This window comes from Tenrec ecaudatus, chromosome 14 (genome assembly GCF_050624435.1).
Source record: "Tenrec ecaudatus isolate mTenEca1 chromosome 14, mTenEca1.hap1, whole genome shotgun sequence".
Lineage (NCBI taxonomy): Eukaryota > Metazoa > Chordata > Mammalia > Afrosoricida > Tenrecidae > Tenrec > Tenrec ecaudatus.
Window position 1 is genome coordinate 40,569,996 of NC_134543.1, and position 26,887 is coordinate 40,596,882.

The 26,887-nt window shown below is 41.1% G+C and overlaps 1 long non-coding RNA gene across 1 annotated transcript; it reads right to left on the reverse strand.

The window, feature by feature from the left end:
- Positions 1 to 11,206: 11,206 nt before the first annotated feature.
- Positions 11,207 to 21,993, reverse strand: LOC142425841 (uncharacterized). The gene is made up of 3 exons (XR_012779701.1): positions 21,854 to 21,993; positions 14,438 to 14,557; positions 11,207 to 13,176 (listed from the first exon to the last, which is right to left on the reverse strand). It is a non-coding gene; the product is annotated as an uncharacterized LOC142425841 (long non-coding RNA).
- Positions 21,994 to 26,887: the final 4,894 nt, after the last annotated feature.

Sequence of the window (26,887 nt, forward strand, 5' to 3'; positions counted from 1 at the left end):
TGCATGAATGGTTATAACATTCTTCCTAAGAGTAGAAAAGGAGTAAAAAAGTGTTCACAAACTAATAAATAGTTAAGCAAAACATTATCGACACAATGGAATATTAGTCAGCCATAAAAGGAATGAAGTACTGATACATACTAAAAATATGAACAAACCACAAAAACATGATGCTAAAGGAGAGAAGTCACACATATTGTATGTTTGTATTCATGTGAAATGTCCAGAACAGACAAAATCCATACAAATAGAAAAGAGATTCAAGGTTCCTGAGAGGGAGAAATGGGGAGAGCCTGTTACTGGGGTACCTCGCAGTGGGGATGAAATGCTCTGGAATTGGAGAGTGTGATGATGGGGTGGTTGGAGTCCAGTTCTCCTTTTCACCACACAGAGTGGCCATGAGTTGGAATTGACTAGACAGTAACATTTTCCTTTTTAATGGCTGGCCAATCTTGTGAGAAGACTAGAGACTACTAATTTAAGAAGGGTGGTTCGTATGGTATGTGGATTATATTTCAATAAACAAAAGGAGAAAACCCCAATCCAATGTGGATGCAAAACTCTGTAAACATACTAAAAACAACTGTGTACTGCGGATGGATGAATTTATGAGCTGTATCTCACTAAAGCTGGTTTTCAAATGTTATGTAGATGGAATCATGCACATATAGCATTTGGGATGGGCTTTTCTACTTGATATAATTCCCTGGGCATTTATCCTATGTTTGGCCGCTATAAACAAAGCTGCTGAGAATATTCATGTACAGATTTCCATGCACTTCTCAGAGTTTAGCATAAGGATTTAAAAGCATTTTATTAGCTGGTATTACAGGAAGCAGAATTCTTTTCACAAACAATTTTTGTTTGCTTTTTGGTTTTGTTTTTAATACCTTCTCTTCACTAGAGAATTAATTCACTAAACTTATTATTTTACTACTGGTTGTAGAACACTTAAGTATTGGAGTTTTATGCTCTTCTGTCCCCACTGCTTTAAATAGCAAAACTGATTTCAGAATTTTGTCACAACATCCTCAAAAACTGATATTAGATAAGCAATTTCGCATTGAGAAGTGAAGTTTAATTCTTGTGATATCCAGATTTCTAGGTCTCCTGGAGGTTGGGGTGACCTATCCAGGCCTTTGCCCTGGGATGATCATTGAACCTTGGTTCTTGAGAGAACCGGTTTCTCAAGGTCACCTCTGAGTCAAACAATGGTCTGGAAACACTGGAAAAGAGCTTTTGTCTTAGGTGCTGTGTTCTTTTGAAGAGTCTATGTGCTGTCAGTTTCAAGGTCAAATTAGAAGCTGTATTTCAGGGTAAGTTGTTATATAAACACAATTCTGGCCCTGTTTCCACGGCAACGTTGATAACATGCCCTATCAGAAGCTTTGGAGGTTCTTCTTTGGAGCAATTTTGACTTGCTAGCTGAAATGTGAGTCTGGTTTGAAAATTATATATTAAGTAGACTTCAATCCATTTTTATCAGTGGTTTAATATGATTTTTGTTATAACACTATTTGTTTCCATTTCCATCTCGGTATCTTCCTCAAAAACCAAACTGAGCTGGCTCTCCTGGGTCACTTTCCCTCCCACAAGCCATCCATCACTCTACAATCTCTTCTTTCCTTTATCTGCCTTGAAATCAATTGCCTGTATAATCGATTTAAGTCTTGTTCTTTCTCTTGACCCTTCGCTACACCTACTTCTTGATCAGCACAAATAAGACCAAGAACCAAATGGTGTAACCATAGGCTTTTACCTACTTCTTGAGCAGCACAAACAAGACCTTTATAAAGGCCTATGGTCACACCATTTGGTTCTTGGTCTTATTTGTGCTGCTCAAGAAGTAGGTTATAGAGGTTTGGGGCCCTAGTGGTGTAGTGGGTATGCTTTGGGCTACTATCCCCAAGGTCAGCAGTTCAAACTATCTGCAGCATCCCAAGAGATGAAGCTCTCTGCTCCCATGAAGAGGCACAATGTCATGAATCAGTGAGTTTTCCTTTTAGGCAAGAAGACTATGAATATGCCCCCTGTAGGTCACATTGTAAAGCACAACTTCTGTGACCCGCAGATACATAGCTCTTCTGGTGGGGATTAGAGAACTCATTATTGGTACTCTAGTAACAAAAGTTAAACAAAAGATTTAAAAATTTTAATGTTGAAAGGAATAAAATCATGCTCCATGCCATATGTGCCAATTTTATTTTTAAAATGTTTCTAACACTATAATACACTGTTATATTTGAAAGGCTTCATTTTATTATATAATATTGTGCAGCTTAAATATACCCATCATGATTTTAAAATCCCGACATAAAAAAGTGATAAATGATTGTAAGTAACATTTTCCCTTTCTCATTAGCTAAGAAATCTTCAAAACAAACTTCTCATAAAAGAAACTTCATTGCAAGAGATGAAATCTGAGCTAGAAAGCTACAAAGAAAACAACGTGCAACAGCTGTTCCAGATACTGTCCCTGAAGAAGGACATCCAGGACCTCGAGGAACTTATTGCTTCACTAACCAGAATTAAGTCTTTGAAAAACACCAATATTCAGAATCTTGAGAGAGGCAACTTGGATTTAACTGAACGAATTATCGAACTAGAAAATCGTTTAAGGTAGGGGATCTTCCAGTTTTCTGTTCTTCAAATATGTCTGTCATTAGTTTGTAAACAGTAAAAGAATCCCACACTCCTGATTGGTCACAGAATTTAAATCTACTGAAATTTCACTTAGTACCAGACCCAACCATGTTACATTTAATGAAAACATTTAAAAATCGACGTGTAATTCACTGGCCATAGAAGTCACCTTGTTTATCATTGATTTAGTGGTTTTAGATCCACCCAAACCCCAAAACTAAACAAACAAGCTCACCGCCATCAAGTCAATTCCAACTCACAGTGACCTTGTTGGACAAGGTGGAACTACAGCATATTTCGTCATTCCCCAAAGAAACCCCAAACCGTTAGCAGCCATTCCTCACCTCCCCTCCTCATACTCCCAGGTCTTGGCAAACATGGATCTTCTTCTGTCTGTGTGGGTTCACCTTGCCTAGGCTTTTCGTATGAATGAACTGGCTTTTTGTGTCTGGCTTCTTTCATTCAGCAGGCATCCATCCTTCATTCCTTTCAATGGCTGAGTATTATGAATATATGAATATAACTGTCAGTGAGTCAATGGCAACTCATAGCACTTCTTTAGTCATTCTCTCACTCACTACCATCAAGTCAATGCCAACTCATAGTGACCCTTAAGGTAGGATATGGGTTCTGAGGTTGTACCTCTTTACGGGAGTAGATAGTACAGTCTTTCTCCCATGGAGCTGCTGGTGGAATCGAACTGGTGTCCTTGAGGACCGCAGTCCCATGTGTAACCAATACACACTAGGGCTTCTCGAGGGACAAAGATGAGGCTTTTGAATCCCATAGTTCCAGTCTCAGATACTCACAGGGGCAGTTCTGCCCTGCTCTGTAGGGTGGGCATGAGTCAGAGTTGACTTAATGGCAGTGCAATATGAATATAGTGCATTTTGTTTATATGTTCATTTGATGATCACTTGGGCTTCTACTTTATGTTATGAACAATTCTGTTATAAACTTCATGTACAGTTTTTATGTGAATACATGTTTTCTCTCTGTATGCCTAAGGAATGGAGTTGTTGGGTCTTATTGTCTAACCTTTGAAGCAGGATCTGTCACTGTTTTCCAATGCAGCTGCTCCATTTTATGTTCCCATCAGTAATACATAACCCTCACAAAAAAAGTGAGTTTGGTTAAACCCACTGCCATTGCGTCAGTGCTGACTCATAGTGACCACCTGTATGTTTCCAAGACTGTAACTGTATGGGAGTAGAAAGCCCAGTTGTTCTCCTATAAATCTGCTGGAGGGTTTGAACCGTTGACCATGCAGATCGCATCCCAATGCATAACCACTATACCATCAGGACTCTCAGTAATGCATGCATAAGGGTTCCAATTTATTCACACCTTCCACAAGCCTTGTCTATCTTTGTGGTATCGCCATCTAGTGGTTATACTGCGGTATATTGTTGTGACTGATTTTTATTGGCCTAATGACTAATGAGGAACCCTGGTTACTTGCTGGGCTGAGGTCCTTAAGATCACCAGTTCGATCACTCCAGAGGCTCTGTTGGAGAAAGCTAGGAGTATTTACCCTTCTTAAAAGTTACAAATCTCGGAGCCCACAGGGCCAGTTCTTCCTGGCATCGACTTGATGGTAGTGAGGGAGAGAGTGACTCCAGAGGCCCTCTGGAAGCATAGTAGGTTACACGTTGGGCTGCAAAGGTTAGCAGTTGGAGACCACTAGCTGCTCTATTGGAAAAAGTTAAGGCTTTCTATTCCTGTAAAGATCTACAGTCCTGGACACTCAAAGGGGCAGTTCTACCACGGCCATAGGGTTATGCCTAGATAGCACTGAAAAGAGCACAATGCTCATGGCTGAACTTAAAAAAACATAGTTCACGATTGTTTTGTCTGAAGAAGTTTTCAGGCGATATTTTTGGTTCAAGGTTCTCAGGGCAAAATGCTTCAGGAACTCATCCAGCTTCCATGGCTCCAGACATCTAGGCTCTGTGTGAATCAGAGTCTTCTCTGCATTTTCTCCATTTTGATCAGGATCCTTCTAACGAATCTTTGAACATAACGTTCAGTAATGGTAGGCGAGGCTCACCCAGTTCCTCGGGTCTCCTGGTAAAGAAGGCATTTGTTCATGGGGGCAGTGAGCCACACATTCCGTGTCCTCGCCTACTCCTACCTGTCCTTCCCCGCGTGCTCCAGGGCAGTAGAGACCAACTGTGCTTTGCTTGACTGTTTGTAAGCTTGTAAGGCTCCAGGAATTTCTCAAGGAACTAAGAGGTAGAACAGAGGCATTAAACATGTTGTTATGCCATTTTACTGGGAAGTCCCATGAAACCATGACACTAACCCTCCAAGCCCAGGAACCTATCTCACGCGGTGCTTTATTTTGTGCAGGCAGCCCCAGCACCTCCTCTTTTGGTGGTGGTTGTTATCAGTTGCATTTCTTAAAATTTTATTTTGGTTTTATTAGTTATTTAGTCTATTTTGCCTTTTATTTGTAATGTTCAGACCATCTACTTCTAAATTAACTGCTGAAATTGTAGAATTTAAATCTAGCATATTGAAAAAATATACCATATTGTTTTGCATTGCCTATTTTACCTATCTGTTCTTTTTCCCTTTATTATTGCTTTATCACCTTATTTTGAATTGCTCGTTTTGTTGTTGGTGGTGGTGTATTTTTTCTTACTATTTCATCTTCTCTTGTATCAACTATTTATTTAGTTAAAGCATTTTATGCTTAATGATGGGGGCATTTATTTTTAGGTCAGAATAGGAGAGAATTCATGACCATGAAGTGTCACAATACTTTTCCTACTCAAGGGCTCAGCTTACCTGTCAAGTAAAGGTAAATACAATTTTGAAAAAGAATAATTCCCTCAAAAAGGGAAAATGATACCTCCTCATTTCTTTTTCTCTTAAACAAACAAAAAACAAAAAAAATTTTAGCAAAATAATAATAATTCATAAATTATCAAGAGTTCATTAGGGAGGGGCTGGAAGGGAGGGGAAAATGAGGAGCTGATACCAAGGGCTCAAGCAGAAAGCAAATGTTTTGAGAATGATGATGGCAACAAATCTACAAATGTGCTTGACATGATGAATGTATGGATTGTGATAAGAGTTGTATGAGCCCCCAATAAAATGATTTTAAAAAAACAAACCCATTTTTATCGTTCTTTTGGTGGTTTCATTTTCTCAATCAATAATCCATAACTGTTTTGTGACTTTGGTCCTAATCCCAGCAGTGTGTCAGCATTCTGCCTGACAGCCATTTCCATTAGTCCGATTTTCCTGTCCCTCCATCATCTCATGGTCGGCTTCCAGCAAGTGCTACTCTACTGCTCTCGAGAGCTGCTTGTCCTCAGCAGTTGCTTGTTTTACAGCACCCCCCCCCCCCCCCCCCCGCTATGTGACTGAAAGGTGGCCTCCAAAGGGTGGCTCCGGTTTCAAGTCAGAACCTTTTCTCAGGGCAGTAGTCTCGGAGTGCTCTAGTTTCCTTTCAAACAGGACATTGGATCTTTTTTTTTTAAAGGCCATTTTAACCAGAACCATCTATGGTGGCCTTGGTTGGAATGATTGACAGTGGCAGCCAGCCACTATCTAGTTCTTCTGGTCTTAGGTTAGATGAGGCTGTGTGTGGCTCATGTGTGCCATTAGCCCTTAAGACTAATTATTTCCTTGCGTTCTACTTTGTCTTTGTTCTATCCTCACTCCAGGCAGGGAGAGACCAAGAGTTGTTCTGAGATACCACTTATAAGCTGGTAAGAAACTACTCACCAGTCTCAAATGCAGACCAGTATCTTTATGAACTGTGTTTTGTGAATTTACCTTTGTGTCCCCCTCCAAGACTCTTCCTGTACTAACTTTGAAATTATCATTTAGTTTTTACCCTAAACTCTGTTTATAAAACACAGTTAATTTAGTACAATCTAAGACATTATAACTGACGACCATATATCTATCTGTTTCACATCCTTGTACTAGTATATTTTATTTGTTCCATGTTTTGAATCCCATAAAATAAACGTGTGGTTATGTACATATATGGTTTTAAAATTAGATGTATTAATTTTTATTTTCTTGCAAATTCACTCTTTCTGATGGTATTCATTCCTTCCTTCGGTCCTGTGCGGTTACCAGGGGTCATTTTCCTTTTTATTTTTTTGTCTTTGGTCTTATGAGTGGTTCTTTTCTTTCTTTTTTTGCATGGTTCTTCTTTGAATTGTTTTGCTTCTGAAACCATGTGTATTTTCATCACCATCTATAGAACGTATTTTCCCTGAGTAGAGAACTCTGGGTTGGCAATATTTTATTTCAGCCTTTTACAGTACCAACTGGTTATTTTCTGCCTTTTGTACTTTCAGTTGAAAAAATCAGCCATACATATTACTATTGGACCTTTGAAGGTAATGTAAGCTTTCTCTGGTTTCTTTTAATTGTTAAGTGATTTGACTATGATGTGGCCTAGTATGGCTTTCTTTGTATCCAACCAATTGGAATTTCAGACATGACTGAATTGTATTTAACAGGTTTGGAAAATTCTTAGGAATCCTTTTTTCTTCTTTCACATATTGTTTCTGTCTCATTCTGTTTCTACTTTAAAATTTTTTATTTTATTATTATTTAAAAAATAATTTTATTGGAGGCTCTTACAACTCATCACAATCCATCCATTGTGTCAAGCACATTTGTACATTTGTTGCCATCTTCATTCTCAAAACATTTTCTTTCTCATTGAGCCCTTGGTATCAGCTCATTTTTTATGCCTCCCTTCCCTGCCCTCCCTCCCTCATGAACCCTTGATAATTTAAAAATTATTATTATTGTTTCTACTTTTTAAATTAAATTCTACTTGATAGGAAGCTTGAATAACTTACATAATCTCTTCTGACCTAACTCAAATTCATTAATTCTGCAAACCATAGATTTTAGGGAGAAGAGGACAAAAGAAACATGGAATTAGGGTTCAAGTATTACCAGGATTCTTTGGGGGTAGAGGATATCTGGGTAAAGTGCTTGAGTGCTGACAGGTCAGCAGTATGAATGATGCACTTCTGCTCTGGTGGGGAAAGATGTGGCAGCCTTGGAAACCCTGTGGGCAATTCTACTTTGTCCTGTAAAGTCACTTGAATGGGAGTCAACTCTACACAGTTAATTGGTTGTCTAGTTCTAGGGAGGAAATATTACCAATTCTCCACAATTAGTACTCAGAATAAGAACCAAAATATAATTAGCTTTTTGCATATCAAAACTGTTTATATATCTGATGATAAAGCAAGTTTACACATATTCATTGCTATTGCTTTATCATTAGGTCTAATTCTTTTCCCCTTCATCAAATCCCAATTGAATTTAGGTATTGTTCTCATTCAGGTATTGTTAAAATAGGAGTACTTGTGTTTATATAGGACCTCTGGTCATCACATATTACCACAGTGCCAGACATTTATACACAAATTTCCCCTTGAAACTAATGGCTTCAATATTGACCTCTCATAGGAGAATTACTATAGTCCTGAACACAGATTTCCCCCACTCCACCATTTCCCTCCACAAATAGTTAGGTAACTGGACAGCTGTTTTCATAAAGCATTTTGATTTGAGATAAGAGATATTTTAAATGGAGATATTTTCTCACTGAAATTTTTAATTGGTTGTTTCCTGATATTGTTACTATTGATAATCCTCCACAGGGTGCATCTGGTTGAAAGAGAAAAGGCAGAGTATAAAGCGGATATGTTGGAAAAACAGTTGATAATTACCAATGGATGCACTCCTTATGTGAATATGAATGAGCAAGAAGATTCTATGGATATTTTCTTGATGAAGGTAAGAACAAGTTTTGATTGATTTTTGAAGAAACAGGATTTGTATTCCTTCAAGAGTGAATTGATAAATGCTGAGTGATTTGTTCATTGATGGCTTAATGGAGAATCAAAAAAACCACACAGCCTGGTTGACTGGGGAGCCTTTCTGATCTGTGGAGATAAAATGCAACAAGAATTTGAAGGTCTCAGCGATATTGGAAGAAAAATGGGGGGGGTGTATGTAGACATGTGGCTGTTAGAGAAGTGGGAGGTTTAAATGAATTTAGTTCTTGCTGATGACTAAATCCCAGGTCTGGTGTGAATGGTTGAAGAAGCCTGTGGGTGAAAGTCATTGGAATTAAGGAGGCATAGAAATTACAAACCAAAATTGTTGGATGATTCATCTACATTGGTCATTGAGATCTTACTGTCTATTGCTTTATATGAGGAGCCCTGGGAGTGTAGTGTTTATGAGTTGGCTGAGTTCCCCATGGTCAGCAGTTTGAAACCACCAGCTGTTAGCTCTGGGGGAGAGAGGCTGGGCTTTCTCCTCCTGCACAGTTAGTCTGGGAAGCCCGCGGGGCTCTCGAGGAGTCAGCAGTGACTCGATGCAGTGAGTTTCGTTTTTTGGTGTTGCTGCATCTGGCGTAGGTTAGGGTTAGAAGAAAGTGAGTCTGGTCCTCAATGAATAGTGAGTCATTGGTAGAGTAGGAGGTTTTACAGAATCCTGAGGGAGGAGGATGGGAGCCAGGCTGTTGTCAAGGAAATGGTCAGTGTTTGTGTCCAAATTCTTAGACTACAATAGTTTAATTGTAGTATAATAACTGTATAATGATGATGTCATATAATCTCAATGTAAAACAAGGTTCAACGTGGCCCAATTTCAGCAATTACTTTTAAAGTAACTGTGATTTCTGTCTTTATTTGTATAGCTCAAGTGACTTGCTGTAACACTTCTTCCACTTTATCACTTCTCTTACAAATCTCTCCTGTCTCTTTAAAAACTCTTCGGAGATCGAGTCCAGGCAGCTTTGAAAGTCCTTCTTCCTCTCTTTAGTCAGCCCCCTTTTCTCATTTTAGTGATGCAAGTTAATCATTACTTCAACAATTCTAGCTCTCCTTTTATTTCCCAGTTTCACATGACAAAAAACCCAGGGACTTTACCCACTCAGTTCCCAGAGTTGAAGGGGACAGGAAGGTGGAGAGAAACCTGGGTTGAACTTAAAAGAGTAGAATTCTCCTGTGGGTGGTGTAGGAAAAGGAGAATTACAATCATTATTCTCCAACCACCATCATATTTTTTTCCCAACCATCATCATATTTACAATCAAAAGGATTACAGGGGACACAAGAGAAAGGTTAGGGGGAGAAATGTAAAGAATTGGATGACAAAAACCAGAAGGGAATAAAAAGATAAGACTTCTTTGATGATGGGTTGAGAGCAGAAGAAAATCTTGTCCTTTGGGTTTGATAATGGTGGTTAAAATGAATCTAGAATTCTGGCTGTATTTTGAAATTTAAGACAAAATTTTCTTATACATGTATTTAGTTGTAATGACTTTAGGGTTGTTTTTTTGTCATTTAGTTTCTCAGCCTTTGTTTCATGGTGTCATTTTTTAAAAGGCCAGTTGTTTAGATATTTGAGTTTGTCTGATTTCCTTTCCTCATGAATAGATTCAGGATGGCACTCTAAATGATTTTCTTGGTGTTCTGAGTATCATATCAAGAAGTACATTGTGTTGTCTTACTTAGTATTCCCTGTTTTATTTAGGTTCTAATATCCCTTGCAGTGGCCATGCAGAACTCAACAGATAATACTCAAGATTAAAGAGTTTACGAAGGAAGTTAACAGGTTGTAATGCCAGTGAGAAATGATCAGGATACAGTTGTTTATCCAGTCCTTTCAGGTCTGCTAACAAATGTCCAGGGGGCACACCACGCCACTGTAAGCCTCAACCTGAAGGAATTCAGCTAAAGCTGTATGGGTCAGCAACCCCAGCTTCCCCAATAAGTGCCCAGAGGCACACCCCACTGCACAAGTCAACCTATTGTCCCAAAGCCTTACTTGCCCAACGGGCTAGAAAATCCACCTTTCTGTTTCATGTTCTGACTCCTGGATCTGCTGCTACTGCTCCTCTGATGTCATAGCTGCCTTCTGGATCCAGCAGGTTCACTGTATAGGAATCTCGGGTCCAGAGGACACGATCTACTTCTGGCTCTTGCTGGTAATGAGATCCTTCCCCCTGCTTCTCAGAGGTCTCATTTTATACAAACCAGGATGGCATTTCAGGAAATTCTGTTCACAATTATTCACAGGTGAATCCCATCAGGAGCTCTCACCCACCTTTTTACTAGACCTATTCAGGAAAAAGTTTTTTTGGTGGGAGTTAGAGATTTTGGCTGGAAAAGCCACATTAAATCATTCACTACTCCTGCATACATGATGTATTTTATTTTTTTAAATCTTTGGTTGTGCTTTAGGTGGAAGTTTACATGGCAAATTAGTTTTTCCTTCAATAGTTCATATACAATTGTTGTGTGACTGTTGTAATTACTACAGTGTGTCAACACGCTCTTCATTTCTTCCCTGTATTCCCTGCTTCTACTTGTCTGGTCAGGGTGCCTTTGTTTGGACACCTATTAACAATGCTACTTGGTCAATTAATGAGAATATTTACTTGGTCAATTAATGAGAATAATTGATATTTCATTTTTACTTCATTATGACATTAACACAATTACGCACTTTACTTTATTACATATGCACAATACATTTTTGGTTTGTAAATCTCTCCTTGCACAATAATTTAAAAATAACAATGCCCACATTAGTACTAACAACAAGTTCATTGAATAGAGTTGAAGATTTTCCTTTATCCTGAATTATGGCCTCTAGTACAAAAGTTTTAAATTGCCAGAGGGTGAGGGGTACTTTTTTTCTGAAAAGGGGGCAGTAGGCCAAATAAGTCTGGGGGAGCTTATGGTCTAAACTAAAACCCAGAGAAGGCTCTAACACCTATTCTTGATTTTCAGACCTGTGTTTTTTCCTTTTCCCTATAGGTTACTACTGGAAAGCTCTTCAGTGCATCTTTCCATTGAGTCCTTTAACAATAAAATACATACATATTTTTTACTCACCTTCTCTCCAATATAGCATACTATCACTCTTAGAACTCCTGGAATTATTAAATAGAAGTAAATCTCTATGTTCATAATTACTTTGAAGTAATTTATGTTTCATTGTATATGGTTGCATCAGTTTACTCAGTAACTATGATTTTTTTTTTCAGTTTTGCTTCAATACTATAAATGGTGCTACAATGATTAGCATATGCCCAGTCATGAATATAGACCAGGACTAGGCAAAAAACATACTATTTGTTATGTGTAAAGTTGCCATAATGCTAACTAACAACACAGTGTCAATTTTTCCATGAGTACATATACAAAGCCATTCTGGATTCATTAACATTAGAAATCAGCTTCTGACTTTGGATATGACAGACTGAGATCCAACTAACTCAAACAAATCCTATATGTATTCTCCTTACCCTCCCAGAATGTTATTTATCATTCACCCGTAAGTTATCTATATATTAGCAATTTCCTTTTACTTCAATTATTGGTGGTATTTTATTTAATCAAATGAGGGCTCTCTTCCCCCCAATATTCCTTGCACTACTTTTCTTATCGTCTTCTACATCTGGATGTCTTTCATTTATACTTTTCATTATCATTAAATGATGCTCTGTGACCACAACTAAGACTTTATGATAACATCCAACTCCCTGGCAAATTTTTCCCTGTTGGTTTGAGGACTCACTGGTACCCAAACTAGTTTATCAAGAGTTTAAAAATGCTGATTTTAAACATTCCATCATCGCTTCTCAGCCTTTTGCCTAAGATCAAGTGTAGTAAAAATTCTATCATTCCTTCACTTATTATCTTACATTAAAAAATTGTAATTTGGGTAAAAGTTCACAGAGCAATTGGTTTTTCATTAAAAATTCATATGCATTTTTTTCATGACACTGATTGCAATTTCCACCATATTACTGTACTAGGACTCTGCCTACTTCTGTGTGTTTACCACCCTGTCCTTCCTTTCCTAACCCTTTTTGCCTTCTGAAATGTGTGCTAGGTAAATACTGACTGCCCTTTTCATCTTGGTTGATTGTTCTAAGGAGTAGGTATCTCCCTTGTGTAATTATTGTTCATCTTCAAGGCCTGTCTTTTGTTTGTCTGGAAGTTGACTCAGGGATGAGTTCAGTTTCAGCCTTGAGTGTCAAATCTCGGGAGTCCCACCAGTTGCCTGGTCTTTTTTTACGATTGAGGGTTGTTCTCTCCAGGACCTCTATTAGAGTCATCAGGAGTGGTAGCAGGGCACCATCTACTTCCTCTGGTCTCAGAGTCATGCAGGCAGGGGTTAGCATGGCCCATTCGTCCTTTGGACTAATTGCTTCTACACATCTGTGATTTTCTTCACTGTTCTTGTTCCTAGATGAGGAGGGACCGATAGTTGCACTTCAGATGACCTCATTAGCTCACATTTTTTTTTTTAACGTAGTTTATCTTCACTGACTAGGGCTGTTTGGTTAGCTGCCTTTTCCATGTTCTCAAAATAGTTTCTTCCTAGTTCAATTCAATATCTCTTGCTGTTCTAATTTGCTCTTTGGGATGTACTCCTCTTGTCTCTCTGATGATTCAATACCTTTCTTTAACTTGAGGGTCCTTTTTCTTGAGGCTTTCTGCTTTACCCGCCTTTCTTTCAAAAGAAGGGACATAGATGTTTCCATATTCACTTGTACACAGGAAGTTAACCTGTATGTTGGCAAATTTAGGATAAGGAAGAAGCTATGCTGACCAAGAACCTTGAGAGAGACATTTTTCACTTCGAAGGACCACAGGATGCACAGAATATTTGGGACAAATGTTTCCAAGATTTGATCCATAAGGAAAAACAAATGTCTGAGTTAGACACACCGCAATATCCATTCGATGGGGAAACACAAACTACGCAATCTCAGTATCAGAATTTCCTTGATCAATTAGCTATTCTTCTGAGCAACAGTGTTGTCCCAATACCAGCCACAGAGGAAGCTGTGAAACAGAGGATCCAGGAAATTGGTGCAAATGAACAGTCTTGGAAGTTTGTAAGTACATTGAGAGATAAGCTATCTTTTCATTCTAGATTTTAATATTAGCCAAGTCTGTAAATTGTGTTTATTTTCATAACTAGAGTAAGAGAGAGAAGAGGTTTGGCTACTACTGTAGCAGTGTAGTGCAGCACGGTGGTTAGAAGCAGAGAGCCGCAGGAGAAACCCAGTTCTGCCATTTGCCAGCTGGGTGCCCCAGCTTCATTTATAGAATGGGGGGAGGTCATAGTTCCTACCTCACAGAATGGCTGTAGGGGTGAAATAGGTAAATATACAGAAAGTTCTTAGCATAATGCCTGGTAAGCTCAATTGATGTTAGCTTGAAAATTGTGTGTAAAGATAATGTTTGCATGATCAAACACTGATGAGTTCGGCTAATGCAATAAAGTAAATTCTATCAGATCAGTTGTTTGAATTTACTTGATCAAGCCTACCAAATAATTAAAGTAACAGTTTTAGGTGGATTCTTGGATTGTATCCAAATCATTTTAGGGCAGTCTCATGACTCCTCACCCTGAATTTCAAATGAACATAGGTACTGATTAGATTCAGTGTATTAATGAAACTGGTGAGCAATAGGTTGCTTACCTGTGGAGTTGCGTAGTTACTCTTTACTCTCTTAAAATTCATTATACAATCTTGTTCCTCAGTACTAAAAAATGTCTTATTTTTATATATCAAAATTTTCTATTAAAATTTTTGAAAATGTTACATGTCTAATATTCTTCAAAGTCTTCTCTATTAGTGTATTTAATAATTTAATGTCAATATAATATCCATATAAAAAGAACTGGCACATAATTTTGAGATGAAGTAGAAAGTATGTACCATCAAGTTCACACACACACACACACACACACACACACACACCTGTATGTATTCCTCCCCTACAGAAAAGCGAAGGTCTTCAACAGGAAATTCAAATGCTCAATCAGCGACTGGAGCAGCTGCATTTTCTCTGTGCGGAAGCTTTTCAAGAATCATCCCAAGCTGAAGAAGAAAAAGTAGCCTTGAAACGCTTTGAAGGAAAAACTGCTATCAATGATTTTTTTCGAGAGAGAGTAGACTTGGACGTGGAGAAAGTAAGAATTCTCTGAAGTATAGTTATTTACTTAATGATGAAAATGACCAGGCTTCATTAATTACTTTACTTTGTGTGTAAAGTTATTCATAACACTATATTTTTATTCATTGGGAAAAGGAGGAAACGCTGATGTTAGTTCTTGAACTTATGCTTCTGATTCCCCCAAAGTCTCACGCATCATTTTCCTGATTTGCTTTAGTTTATTTGCTTTTAGTCCATGTTTTCCTTCAGCTCTTTAAGCATATGTAATATGGTTTTTAAAGTCTCTCTGGCAATTCTTTAATTTGGATCCCCTACACATGATTTCTGCCACTTTATTTTGTACTTTTGTATGGTCTGTTCTGTTCTGCTTCATGGTATGTCTTGTGATTTAGAGGATTTCCGGTATCAAATGATCTTAAATATACAAATGAACGTACACAAATCTACCATGGTAATGAGGTACAACAAATAAAAACCGTAAGAGTAAGGGGAGGAAATATCAAAGAACGAGAGGATAGTTATGTGGTTCATCAGTGCTATACTGCACCCTGGACTTATCCCTTCTGTGTGGCTAGCCTTTCTGAGAAGGACTGTCCAGTTACCCTACAGGTGGGTTTTGGGTCTCCACTACATCCATGCCCTTCACATGGATTTGATTGCTTGTTTTTGAACTTCTGATACTTCTTCCCATTAGCACAGGCTGGTGTGCCTTTCATGTGGGCTTTGTTGTTCCCTCCTAGATAGATGGCTGTTTGTTTAACTACAAAGCTTTAAGGCCCCAGATGCTATATCTTTTAATAGCTTGGCACCATCTTCACCACATTTTCTTATGCACCAATTATATCTTCAGTGATCGTGTCAGGAAGGCGAGTATCATACAATGCCACATTATTAGAACAAACTGTTCTTTTAAGTAGAGCCCCAAAGTTCATCTGCTTCCTTGTTGCATTTGCACAAATATGCATATATAAACAAACACACATATATGTATTTACATATATATTTTTCCTTTTTCATTTCCTTATGCTACACTATCATGCTTACCCATTGTTCACCTCTCAGTAATTACTCTAAGATGCCAGTCGATTGATCAAACATGACCAGAAAAGCTATACCCTCCTCACCATCAATTTTAGAGCCCTTGCTATCTGTATTCCCCTGTAACTGTCATTATTGGCTTACCACTCACCTCCCCCACCCTCTCCCCTCCCATGCCCCCCAGGAACCGCTGGTCCATTCACTATCTTTGTAATATTGCCTATCCTGCCTATCTAATATAAACACTAAAAAAAAAAAGTACAGAGAGTCACCAGTGTAACATGGATCCTGACACAGAGTTGATGACTATCTCTCTGTTAAATAGGGAGAAGGATATATTATAAACCATCAGCCCAGTTCCCATCTCTATCAGGGTTCTACATTCCGAGTCCTGGTCCACAACACATACACCTTTTTAGTCTTCAGCATTTGTGCCTGTAAGGTGCACATCTTAAAAGTCCCCATTACTATTCCTGTAGTCAGGGATGGAGTGGTCTAGAGCCTCCCCCTTCCCCATCTTGTTACGCCTTTAGACTTTCAGTGGAGCACCCAGTTTTTAAAGCTTCCAACACTTAGTGATGTGATGATAACAATGTACCCTACAAATTCCAAAGGTGAACATATGGTGATTGACTTCTACATGACGTTTTAAAATCCTACATTTTAAGACTGCACAAGTAACACATGCTTTCCATAGCCCTTAAAACTATTTCAGGAAAGAAATTATAAATCTTCCCAGCCCCCTCTCTGCCTGTTGACTCTTCGTAACCAATGTGCACATCTCCCATAACTCTTGGCATGAATATGGAAATAGTGAAAACCAAAAAGCAGTTTCCATCAAGTAGATTCTGACTCTTGGCAACCCAGTGTGGGTCACTGGGCTGCATAGATTCCCAGTGGCTGGTTTTCAGAATTAGGTTGCCAGCCCTTTCTTCTGACACATCTCTGGATGGGCTTGAACCTTCAACCTTTTGCTTAGCAGCTGGAATGTTAACTATTTGCCGCACTTCTTAACCCTGTCCTTCCAAAGGCAATCAATATAATGGTTTTGATGGGTTTCTTTTTGTTTATATGTATTCCTTTAAGTGTGCTTTTTTTTAAAGAACAAGTGCAAATAGCATTCGCTCTAAATGCCATTGTGAAGATCTCGTTCTATCACTGTTTATTTGTTAGTATCCATCTACCATTGCTGTTTACTAATCTAGTTCGTTGCTTACACCTATTGAATGGAATTCTACCATGAACACAGCTGCAGATTTTGTCGATTCCTTTGCTGTTCTCATGAACGCCCAGCGTCTCTTTATTTTTCTGCAGCCTTAAACAATATTTCTATTAACATCCTTACACAGGCCCATGAGAGAATGTCTTAGAGGTGCTTTAAAAGGGTTAATAGTAGTGACAGTACCTGTCAGATTTTAGGGGGATAAGGCAAATCACCATCCTTCCTAGGCTGATTGCTATGAGATAGAGGTCAGACTTACCTCTGTTGTCTTAAGCTTTTTGTCAGTTCTGACACCAGCCATTCCTCCCCCAGCAGTCTTCTTCTCATCTGGGTTTGGCAACTCACATCAATGACTACACAGACCTCAGTTAAGCAGGCTAGTGAGGAACAGGGCATAACTCAGGTGGAGGATTGACAGGCTGCCAATTGTGAATCTGGATCAGGAAACGTGTAGACAAAACCTGCCTTTTTAAGTGCAGGACAGGCTTCCCTTGGTCCTGCTGTCTGTTACCACTAGCCCTTTTGCTGTGTCCCTCCTGACATAGTTGGCACTGGCTCTGCCACTGGGTCCCTTTTGGGCCATAGTCTTTGAGCCATGGTACAGTTCTCTCGTATACTTTGTTCCTGCTGCTGTGTTTCCTCTCTTCTGCCTGCACAAGCTTTACACTAATCCTGTTTTATTAACTTGACCAAGGAAACCCATTTCCAAATGAGATCACAGTTAACAGGCACAGGGGGTAGGATTTACCACACACGCCTTTGAGGGTGGGGGCACGACTCAGTCCATAACACAAGTTCATGGTGAACAGGTTTTACTCCTGTCAGTTTTGTTAGGTCTGCAGTGTGTTAGTCTGGAGTAGAGGGGAGTGGTGCTAGTGTAGATCACCATCTCACAGCACAATTTCTTTATTTCAACACTGCTGGTCTTTGCCAAGGAAAGCTCTAGGACAATGAATTCCCAGATAGAAGAGCATATGCAGAAGTTCCAGCAGCTGGAGAAGGATGAGAAGCAAATATTCCTGAGTATTCGGCAGAATGTGCAGATGGCTACAACTCAAAGATTGGAGGAGAAAGTCCAAAAACTTCAGAAACTTCTCAGTGATTTGAAATTATCCAATAAAAACATGAAAACTCAACTGACAAGAGTGAATGTCCTGAAAGTAAGTAGAGCAAATGGGATTTTCCAAAGCTGCATGCTTCTCAATTTGTATTAAATTTTTAATTTATATACAAAAAGTTATGTATGATAGCACTGCATATTGTTGTTGGGTGGAGAAATAGCATGTTTTCAACAGTTTGTGGAATTTCCTTTCCGTATATTTATCTTTCTGCTGCCTTAAAAATATTTCTATTACCATCCTTACACAGGTCCCCATATAGGCCCATGGGAAAATCTCTTAGAGGTGCTTTAAAAAACAAACATGGGTTATCATTCTTGTCTGTTATTTAGAAAAGACATCTAGTTATAGTAATCTCCTCCTTTCCCCCAATCCTGTCACAGAACAAAACAATGGAAAAGCTCAGACAATCTTTAACAGAAGTTGCAACAATGAAAGAGAAGGCACTTCTGAAAGCAGACCCTTTGAAAACACCGCTAAACTCTGGAGAACAGGAGGCAAGAGCAGGCAAAGAGAAGGCCCAGCAGGTGTCAGACGCTGCCCCTTGTGACCTCTACCCAACAGAAGATGCACCAGGTCGAGAACAAGAGGTCCTTTTTTATTACTATCTTAAAACTTAGTTGAAGTCATAAACACCCACCTCAATCTAGACTAACTTGAACAAGAGGAAATTTGGTGACTTGTGAAACAGTGGAATTAAGCCACCAAATCTACCAGAGATGCACCTGGACCCCAGAATCAACTGTATTCTGTACCTGGGACTTTGTGTAACCGTTCTCTTTTTGACCTTGCTGTGTGTCATCCTCAGTCTGTCTCACTGCCACCCAATTTTCTCCATATGACAGGAAGCATGCACAGTGACAACTATAAAGTTTTATACTTAGGGTTTCAGTGTCAGGAGTGAGAATTCCATGGATCTTATACAGGCTCAGTGAAGGTCAGGTGCCTATCTCTGGCCAGTCACTAGTGGGCAACGATGATCTTAGATTAGGTTTGAATCCTAGTCCCCGATTAGCCAACGACCGTCATCTGAGAGCAGACATCCAGTTTGAATCATGCGTTTGGTTTTCTAGGACAATAAGGTAGTGCTTGTAAAGTTGTGTAAAATTTCATTATATGTATAAAGGGAATGTTTGAAGAGTTTTTAAAAGGCTAACTGATCATTTTGGGCTATAATGGAATTATGTAACACTTTTCTTTGGGAGCAAGATGAGGCTTTCCATTCCCATGCAGAGTTGCAGTCTCGGAAACCCACAGCAGCAGTTCTACTCTGTCCTATGGGGTCGCTGTGAGTTGGAATCGACTCGATGGCAGTGAGTTTTACTTTTCTTTCCATATATTTGTTGCTTAAGAAATTTGGAACTATAACCAACACATCAGTTAAAAGATGTTTAAAAAGTTATATTATCACTTTCTCTTTTTGTTAAACTTCTAGGTGTTCACTTTCTGTGTACCTTATTACACTGACAGTCATATTTCTCCCCTTTTGGACACCTGGCATTTCAGGAGTATTTTTGTCTGAATAGTTTGGATGATACTGCCTATTTTGCTCTTAAGATAATTTGTATGGATACTGTTGCCATGTATCTATTCAATTTTAAACCCCTTGGATTTTCTTGGACTAGCACTTTTAGGTGTTTCTACTTTAGTGTAGTGGGGTAGGTACACAGGCCCACTTGCCATCGAGTGGACTCTGACACATAGTGGTGTCTTTATAGAGGATTTCCAAAGCTGTCCATTTTTATGGGCACAGATAGCCTCATCTTTCTCCCATGAAGTTGCTGGCAGTTTTGAACCTCTGACCTTATGGTCAACCCTTATCCAGCAGCACCACAAATTACTAGCTTTGTTAACACACCACCACCCTCTTCTTGGTACACTAAAGTTCAGTTTCTAAAATGTCCAGGTGTCTGCCACTCACAGCTACCCCATGTATGTCTGAGTAAGCCTGCGCTTCCTAGGATTCCCAGGGTCTGATTATTTGGAAATACGCACCAATCCTGTCTTCCAAGAGACCTCTGGGCAGACTCACGCCTCCAACCTTTCAATGAATGGCTGTTCATGTTAACTGTTTGCAGGCACCCACCCTCCACAAAAGCTCCTTGTGCTGAGTCCACTTACAGTGGCAGAGCAGAACTATCCCCGTGGGTTTCTGAAGTGGTGGATCTTTATGGCAGCAAAAAGCCATATCATTCTCCCACAGGGCTGCTGCTGTTTTCAAACTACTGACCTTTTGGTTAACAGCCCAACACTTAATTCACTTAACTCACTGTGCTACCTGGGCATGGTGGTCTTTTGCACCATGCAAGGACTCCTCAATCAAGCTTATATCATATCTGATTCTGTAATACTCTTCTTTAAAACCTAAGTTCCTTAATATGTTTGCTTTTCATTTTTGCCCCCAAGAAACACTTTCCCCCTCCCTTCCCAGCACCTCCCTTTTCCTTGAAAAACTTTGCCTCTAACACTGCAGATCTGGCCTTATGGGCTCACATGCTCCTTCCTGTCTTTTCCGTCCCCAGGTCACAGGTGTGGTCTTGGCCCTCAGGTCTCAGACTTGATCTGTATTTTCCTATTTACTGGCCCTCCCGTTTCTAGGGATGGAATTGTCTGCATTTTAAACCAGGAGAAACCAGGTGTCGCCTCCAGAGCTGCCTCTACTAGTTTAGGGTATTGATTTCCCTGCTTAAATGCGATTGAAGCCTGTAGTGCTCTCTGGGTACACGGTAAACAAGATTCATTGGTTTTCTTCTCCTTGCTGATCCCCCTGGCTTTTGAGGATGTGTGGAGAGACAGGTATTTAGAGGACTGCTATCATACAGCCCTGGTGAAGTAGTGGGCTCTGAGCTGGGCTTCTAAAGACAGGTTAGCAGGTCAGAATCACCTGCCGATTGGGAGCACATACAGTTCATAAAGAAATGCTTACTGAGACTACATTTCTAGTACCAATTTCATTGTAAGCCACAGGTGGGTGAGCAAAACTAATGGCATGTCTTGGTTCTTGTAGCTCGCTAACTTTCGAGAAACCATCATGAAGATGTTGGGGTTGAACATGAAAACGGCAGACAAAGAAGTCATTAACCAGCTAAAGCTTATTATACAATCGTATGAAGCATCTACCCAAAAAAGCAAAGACTGCTTCTGACCTCAAGACTGGACTGAAGCATAAGTACAGCAAGCTCTGCCTTTTTCCTGAAGCCAACAAGAGCTTACCAGATGGGAGTATTTCTGCTAATACCCTCAATATGGCTACAATATGAATAAAGAGCTTTGGAAAATTTTTATGTGACTCTGTTTTCTCTGATCACTGTCAGTTGGAATCAACTCAAAGGCACTGAAATATACGTTCCAGAAATATGTGCAGTTTACAAAGTGAGCAAAATTATTCATGGCAGCACCATTTGCAACTGCCCCAACCTGGAAAACGCACAAATGACCAACATCAGAATACACGTGACAATGTGCCACTAGTGGACTAGCCAGATCTCCCACACACTGGAATGCGGAATTTTCTCAGGGATCAAACTAGATTATGTCTCTAGGGTAAGGTGACCAAACGTCCCGATTTTTAACAATTTGCCCCGCTTCCGACGGGGTTTTTAAAAAGTCCCGAGTTTTGGAAAGAATGCACGACAAGCGAGGGTAACGGTTTTCGGCTGCCATGTGGCTATTTTGCCAGGATATGAGTTTTATCAAGGGGCTCCCGCTTTACCAATGTTAAAATCTGGTCGCCTTACTCTAGGACCAACTAGGGAGATCCCAGACTAAAAGGAGAACCAGTTTGAGGAGAAAGGGAATTGACGAGGGGACACGCTGGGCTGCGTAAGGAAACTGCTTCTCACCAGCCTGGTCGAGCTCTGGTATCAAAAACAAAGGGTGGCTTGGGGTTATGAGGTATGAGTGCTGTGTCCCCGGCATCCCCATGTACCCCAGCAACCAGCTGGAAGGACAGTTTGACGTTCAGCCAGACTGCTACCGGCCGCCTTCAGCCGCCAGCGGCTCCGCCGAGACTCCGACAAGAACTTCCGGGCCTGGCGGCGTCCTCGCGAGGGCGCAGGGACCACTCGCTGGTGATTGGCTGGTAGAGATGATTGACTGATGGAACGAGCCATTCCAGACCGAACGCTTGGACGGGGCCCCCCCGTGAACAACTCGGAAGAAAAGTGAAGGAGGGGACCGCGATTCCACCCAATCAGGGGGCAAAGCAGGGGGCGGAGCCGGCGGCGGCTGGTCTCGCGGGAACACCATTTCGCGGGCGCGGGAGGCGCAGTACCGGCGCCCACCCGGCCGCTAGGGGGCGCGTGGCGAGGAGCGAGTTCTTTCCGGGTTCCCCAGAGAGGAACTTGGTTGCGCAGCTCTTAAATGTCAGTGGAATGGAGGGCTCCTGATTCTTGCCCTGGCGCCGCCAGGCTCCTGTCAGGGCCCCCATCCCGATACTGTGTATGAGAGCCTAGGCCCCAGTGAAGGGTAGTGGTTTTGCGTTGGGATGCTAGCTGCAAGGTCGGCAGTTCGAAACCACTTTTTGGAAAACGACCGGGCTTTCTACTCCCTTAAACCGTTACAGCTAGGAAATGCACAGAGGCCTTTTCCACCCTGCCCTACAGGTAGCTGGGCATTGACTCAGTGAGTTTGGAGCTTTGGGTAGGATGGTACACACAACTTAAAAAACACCTCGGTGGGCGCCCACAGATCGGGCTCTGTGTGTTTGGGGTAACTTCGTGATGGCTGGTGGTTAGAGAGGGGCGTCAGCTTTTCAAGTCTGGGTTTTGTCGTATTCCCCACAGCCGATCGCAGGTTGAAGGACCGTTCATAAAGCCCTTTGATGCCTACTCAGCGACCTTATGGCACAGAGAACTATCGCCCCACCCCACTCCCCACCCCTGTGGGGTCGTAATCTTTATGGGGACTGACTGTCCGAGGAGGGGCTGGTGGGTTTCATTTGCTGAAAATCTGCTTAGTAGCCAGCATTCTTAGCCATTGTGCTGCCAGGACACCTTGCCTTATAAACCCCAACCCGCTGCCAGTCAGTGAAATCGGAGTCAGAGTGACCCTATATTGAAGCTGACAGCCTCATCTTTCTGGAGAAGCGGCTCATAGGTTTGAACTTCGGACTTGGTAGGGAGCAGTCCGACGCTGACTTGGCAGCGTCCATGGGCTCCTTCCCTGCATGAACTCTAAGTCAATTCGTCAAGTTTTGGAGGTGCTATAAGCTTTTTCTGTTGCTCAGTAGGGAGGACCTGCCCCGTCTGCCCACAAAGGCCAATCTACAGAAGGAATTCAATTGGGGATTGGTTTAGGAAGCTTGGTAAGAGGAACCAAGGCATCATCAGGCCATAGATTTTAATGCATGATACCCATACTTCCAGTATTTTCCCTCTCCAAATCAGAATACCCAGAGACTAGTTTGTGGGTTAATCTCCCCTCTTGTCACATGAGCTGTTGAATCATTGGACATGACAGTGGTTGTGGCATAGCATTTAAGACTCAGGGCTGCAAAGATATGCAACCCGACACCCCTGGCTGAGGGGCTGTGGGGAGGAGATGAACCAGGCAGGGTGCAGGGTAGCAACGATGAAACATAAAACTTTCTCTAGTTCTTAAATACTTCCTCCTCTCGCCCCACTATCATGATCCCAATACTACCTTGCAAATCTGGCTAGACCAGAGGATATACACTGGTACAGATAGCAACTGGAAACACAGAGAATCCAGGACAGATGACTCCTCCAGAACCAGTGATGAGAGTGGAGATGCCTGGAGGGTGGAGAGAATGTGGGGTAGAAAGGGGGAATTGATTACAGGAATCTACACATAGCCTCATCCCTGGGGGAGGGACAGCAGAGAAGAGGGCAGGGGGAGATGTCAGACAGTGTAATATATGACAAAACAATAATAATATATGAATGATGAAGGGTTCACGAGGTGGGGGGGGAGTGGGGAGGGAAGGGGGAAATGAGCAGCAGATATTAAGGGCTCAAGTAGAAGGCAAATGATTTGAGAATGATGATGGCAACAAATGTACATACGTTTTGACACAATGGATGTATGTATGGATTGTGATAAGAATTGTATGAGCCCCCAATAAAATGATTAAAAAAAAAAGACTCAGGGCTGGATATATTAGCCAACTATGAGCAGGCAGTTAGAAATACAAGGATAGTCCCCGTATTGACTCCACAGCAATTGACTAGCAGGTCTTTTAAATTAGGGACCTAGATTATAAAATCCAGGCAGTGCATCTAGTTGATCTTGGAGAAGGCTTTCACTTTTCAGCTAGTTGCACACTGTACTATAATGTTTACATTTCACTGCCATCGAGTTGTGTCTGACTCACAGTGAGTCTAAAATTACCCCTATGGGTTTCTGAGACTGTAAATCTTTATGGGATTGAAATCCTCATTTTTCTCCCTGGGAGAGGCTGGTGGTTTTGAACTCATTTTGTGGTTCGTAGCCCAATTTATAACCCAGTAAAGGAAAATCAAACCCACTGCCAATGAGTCAGTGCTAACTCAGTGACCCCCTGTGGGTTTCTAAGATTGTAACTGTGTTTTTTTTTAAATAAATCATTTATTGGGAGCTTTTACAACTCTTATAACAATCCATCAGTTGTATCAAGTGCATTTGTACATACATTATCATCATTTCCAAAACATTTTTTTTCTACTTGAGGCCTTGGTATCAGCTCCTCTTTTTTCCCCTCCCCCCCCCCACCCTCCCTTCCTCGTGAACCCTTGATAATTTATAAATTATTTTTCATATTTTACATCATCTGCCATCTCCCTGCACCCACATTTCTGTTGTTAGTCCTCCTGGGGGGTGTTTTATGTTGATCTTTGGGATTGGTTCCCATTTTCTCCCCCCAGCTTCCCTTACCCTCATGGTAACGCTACTGTCAATATTGGTCCTGAGAAGTTTATCTGTCCTGGATTCTGTGTGTTGAGAGGTCTTATCTGTAGCAGTATACATACTCCGGTCTAGCCAGATTTGTAAGATAGAAATGGGTCATGATAGTGGTGGGGGGCGGATGGAGGAAGCATTAAAGAACTATAGGAATGTTGTGTGTTTCATCAGTGCTATACTGCACCCTGGCTGGCAGATTCCTTCCTTGTGAACCTTCCCTGAGGGGATGTCCAATTGCCTACAAATGGGCTTTGGGTCTCCATTCTGACCCTCGTTCACATCAAAATGGTTGCTTGTTTTGGTTCTTCTGATGCCTGATAACTGATCTTGTTGATACCTTGTGATCACACAAGGATGGTGTGCTTCTTCCATGTGGGCTTTGTTGCTTCCCTGCTAGATGGCTGCTTGTTTAACTTCAAGCCTTTAAGATGCTATATCTTGTAATAGTCAGGCACCATCAGCTTTCTTCACCACATTAGCTTATATACCCATTTTGTCTTCAGCAGTCCTGTCGGGAAGGTGAGCATCACAGAATGCCAGGTTATTAGAACAAAGTGTTCTTGCGTTGAGGGAGAGCTTGAGTAGAGGCCCAATGTCCATCTGCTACTTTAATACTTAACCTATAAATATATGTATATAGACCTTTATCCCTATCATTATATATTAATATATTTACATATGAACATGCCTATGTTTATACCTCTATAAGTATTTTTTGCCTCCTAGTTCTTTCCTCTATTTCCTTTTACTTTCTTCCTGTCCCACTATCATGTTCAACCTTCATTCGGCTCTCTGTATTTCCTTTCGGCTACATTGCACTTGATCAAACCCCACCAGGCATCCTATGCCCTCCTGGCTATCAATTTTAGATCTCTTGTTCCCTTGTCCCTGAGTTTATTGGCTCACCCCTCCTTTCCCCCACTTCCCCTGTCCCCCCGAAACTGCATCAGTATCGGTCCTGTTGTTTCCTCCTCGGGATTGTTTATCCCGCCTGTCTTATATACCCTACGGATAGTTCCAGGTCTGTCTACTGACCCTTATAAATGTTTTCAGATCAGGTGCTAAGCCCTACCTCCCCAATCTCCCCACGGAAGTCTATTCTATTTTCAGAATTCCTATTTTTGGAATCCCTCAGGGAATTTGTTGCTTTGGTCTCCTTGCTGCTCTTCTGCACTCCCTTGTGTTATGCTCTAGTGTATGTGTGTGTGTGTGTGTGTGTGAGAAGGGGGTGTCAGATCAGGCACAATTCTCACACTGTGTCTCCATTGCTGTCCCTGGGAGCATTTTGGGTCGGTAAGGGGACATCATGTCTCATGGTGAGGCCAATCCTACAGGTCCTCTCTGTGCATTGGCTGTCCTGAGTGGAAATGTTGTCCTTGAAGCTTGGTGGGCCAGGAGAGACTGTAACTGTTTATGGGAATAGAAAGGCCAGTCTTTCTCCTGAGGAGCTGCTGGAGACTTTGAACTGCTAACCATGCAGATTGCAACCCAGCACCTAACCTCTACACCACCAGTACTCCCTAGGCAGCATACCATCTCAAAAGGACTATTTTAACCCCCTGTCGTATTTAGAAAGGAATCCTGGTGACATAATTGGTAATGTTGGGGAAGCTAATTGCAAGGTCAGCAGGTTGAACTGACCAGCTACTCCAAGGGAGTAAGATGAGGCTTTCTGCTCCTGTAAAGTTTTACAGCCTAAGAAACCCTAGAGAACCATTCGACTTGGCACTGTAGGGTCCATATGAGTTGGAATTAACTGGATGCCATTGGTTTTCGGTTGGATGCTATTTAGAAGTGCTGGCTTCATTGCGTTTGCTTAGGCTTGGTTTTGGTCTGGAGGCTGCTCAAGCACCTGTGAAGGCAATCAACGTGTAATTTCCCTTGACAGGCTGGTTTGGACCCAGCTGGTTTGGACCCAGCTCTGACAGTGGTTTCCACCAAGAACGAAATCAGATACAACAAAAGGCTGGCTAACC